Raw genomic sequence first — 3,386 nt, forward strand, 5'->3', positions numbered from 1 at the left:
GGAAAGACTAGAGTTAGTGGAATTCAAATCAACTAGCAAACATAACAATTATCAATCAACAACGGAGTTTGATAACTCAAGTGTCTCCAATTACTCAACCAAAGCCAAAAGGGAAAAAATCTAAATTAAATTGAAAGCATCAATAACATAAATTGAAGAAAGCAATCATATATCTGAAATACCTCAAATTGTATTAAATAGAAAATCAAATCTAACATGAAAAGTTCATAAACCAAATTGGGAACATAAACAAATCAACAAGAGAAATAAGCAAACTAAAGTGCTAGAATGAATAAGAGTAGAACAGAAACTAATTAAACTAAGATAGAATCTGAAAATAAGAAAAGCAAATCCTAAAACCCTAAAACCTAAGAGAGAGGAGAGAGCCTCTCTCTCTAAAAAACTACATCTAAACCTAACTTGTGTGAATAATGAGAAGTGAATGAATGTATGTTCCTTGAGTCCCTGCTTGTCCCCTGGCTTTAGTCTGCATTTCTGGGCCAGAAACTGGTTCCAAACTCAGCCCAAAATCGCCCCCAGCATTTTTTGCAATTTCTGCAGGTCGCGCATGTCACGTGTACGCGTCAGTCATGTGTACGCGTTGATGGTTGGTGCACGAAATTGTGATCTCAATGGCGCCAAAAACTTGGTTCGCACTATCATAATCTCCATTCTTCTTCACAACTAACCAACAAGTGCACTGGGTCGTCCAAGTAATAAACCTTACGTGAGTAACGATCGATCCCACAGAGATTGTCGGCTTGAAGCAAGCTATGTTCATCTTGTAAATCTCAGTTAGGCAGATTCAAATGGTTATGTGGTTTTGATAATTAAAATATAAATAAAACATAAAATAGGATAGAGATACTTATGCAATTCATTGGTAGGAATTTCAGATAAGCGTATGGAGATGCTTTGTTCCTTCTGAATCTCTGCTTTCCTACTGCCTTCATCCAATCATTCATACTCCTTTCCATGGCAAGCTGTATGTTGGGGGATCACCGTTGTCAATGGCTACCGTTTGTCTTCTCAGTGAAAATGGTCCAAATGCGCTGTCACCGCACGGCTAATCATCTGTCAGTTCTCACTCATGTTGGAATAGGATCCGTTGATCCTTTTTGCGTCTGTCACTACGACCAGCACTCGCGAGTTTGAAGCTCGTCACATTCATCCCATCCCAGATCCTACTCAGAATACCACAGACAAGGTTTAGATGTTCCGGATCTCAAGAATGCTGCCAATTGATTCTAGCTTATACCACGAAGACTCCGATCTTTCGGAATGGAGGCTAAGAGATATACGCTCAGTCTAAGGTAGAACGGAAGTGGTTGTCAGGCACGCGTTCCTAGGTTGAGAATAGTGATGAGTGTCACGGATCATCACATTCATCAGGTTGAAGTGCAAGCGAATATCTTAGAATAGGAATAAGCTTGAATTGAATTGGAAAAGAATAGTACTTTGCATTAATTCATGAGGAACAGCAGAGCTCCACACCTTAATCTACGGGGTGTAGAAACTCCACCGTTGAAAATACATAAGAACAAGGTCCAGGCATGGCCGAATGGCCAGACCCCAATGTCTAAGGACTAAACATTCCAAAGATGATGATAAGATGTAAAATAAATCACTAAAAGTAGTTTTTATACAAAACTAGTAGCTAGGGTTACATAAGATAAGTAAATGATGTAGAAATCCACTTCCGGGGCCACTTGGTGTTTGCTTGGGCTGTGCATTGAGCTTTCATGTGTAGAGACTCTATTTGGAGTTAAACGCCAGGTTGTAGCCTGTTTCTCGCGTTTAACTCTGATTTGCAACCTGTTTCTGGCGTTTAACTCCAGAATAGGGCAGGAAGTTGGTGTTTGAACGCCAGTTTGCGTCGTCAAAACTCGGGCAAAGTATGGACTATTATATATTGCTGGAAAGCACTGGATGTCTACTTTCTAACGGAATTGAGAGCGCGCCAATTGGGTTTCTGTAGCTCTAGAAAATCTATTTCGAGTGGAGGGAGGTTAGAATCCAACACCATCTGCAGTCCTTCTTCAGCCTCTGAATCAGATTTTTGCTCAAGTCCCTCAATTTCAGCCAAAAATTACCTGAAATCACAAAAAAACATACAAACTCATAGTAAAGTCCAGAAATGTGATTTTTATTTAAAAACTAATAAAAATATACTAAAAACTAACCAAATCATACTAAAAACGTAAAAAATGTAAAAATAATGCCAAAAAGCGTATAAATTATCCGCTCATCACAACACCAAACTTAAATTGTTGCTTGTCCCCAAGCAACTGAAAATCAAATAGGATAAAAAGAAGAGAATATGCTATAAATTCCAAAATATCAATGAAACTTAGCTCCAATTAGATGAGCGAGACTAGTAGCTTTTTGCCTCTGAACAGTTTTGGCATCTCACTTTATCCTTTGAAGTTCAGAATGATTGGCATCTATAGGAACTTAAAATTTAGATAGTGTTAGTGATTCTCCTAGTTCAGTATGTTGATTCTTGAACACAGCTACTTTATGAGTCTTGGCTGTGGCCCTAAGCACTTTCTTTTCCAATATTACCACCGGATAAATAAATGCCACAAACACATAACTGGGTGAACCTTTTCAGATTATGACTCAGCTTTGCTAAAGTCCCCAATTAGAGGTGTCCAGGGTTCTTAAGCACACTCTTTTTACTTTGGATCATGACTTTAACCGCTCAGTCTCAAGCTTTTCACTTGACACCTTCACGCCCCAAGCACATGGTTAGGGACAACTTGGTTTAGCTGCTTAGGCCAGGATTTTATTCCTTTGGGCCCTCCTATCCACTGATGCTCAAAGCCTTGGATCCTTTTTACCCTTGTCTTTTGGTTTAAAGTGTTATTGGCTTTTTGCTCTTGCCTTTTGGTTTAAAGAGCTCTTGGCTTTTTCTGCTTGCTTTTTCTTTTTCTCTTTATTTTTCTCTGCAAGCCTTGTTCTTCACTGCTTTTTTTTGCTTCAAGAATCAATTTTATGATTTTTTAGATTAGCAATAACATTTCTCCTTTTTCATCATTCTTTCAAGAGCCAACAATTTTAAAATTCATAAACAACAAATTCAAAAATATGCAATGTTCAAGCATTCATTCAGAAAATAAAAAGTATTGCCACCACATCAAAATAATTAAACTAATCTCAGAGATGAATTCGAAATTCATGTACTTCTTGTTCTTTTGTTTTTAGAACATTTTTTATTTAAGAGAGGTGATGGATAAATAGGACATTCATAGCTTTAAGACATAGTTACCAGACACTAATGATCATGTAGTAAAGACAGAAACATAAATAAAACATAAGGCTCAAAAACCAAAAAACGAAAAAATAAGAACAAGGAGATTAAGGAACGGGTCCACCTTAGTCAG

Source organism: Arachis ipaensis, chromosome B4 (assembly GCF_059453495.1).
Source record: "Arachis ipaensis isolate K30076 ecotype BB chromosome B4, ASM5945349v1, whole genome shotgun sequence".
Lineage (NCBI taxonomy): Eukaryota > Viridiplantae > Streptophyta > Magnoliopsida > Fabales > Fabaceae > Arachis > Arachis ipaensis.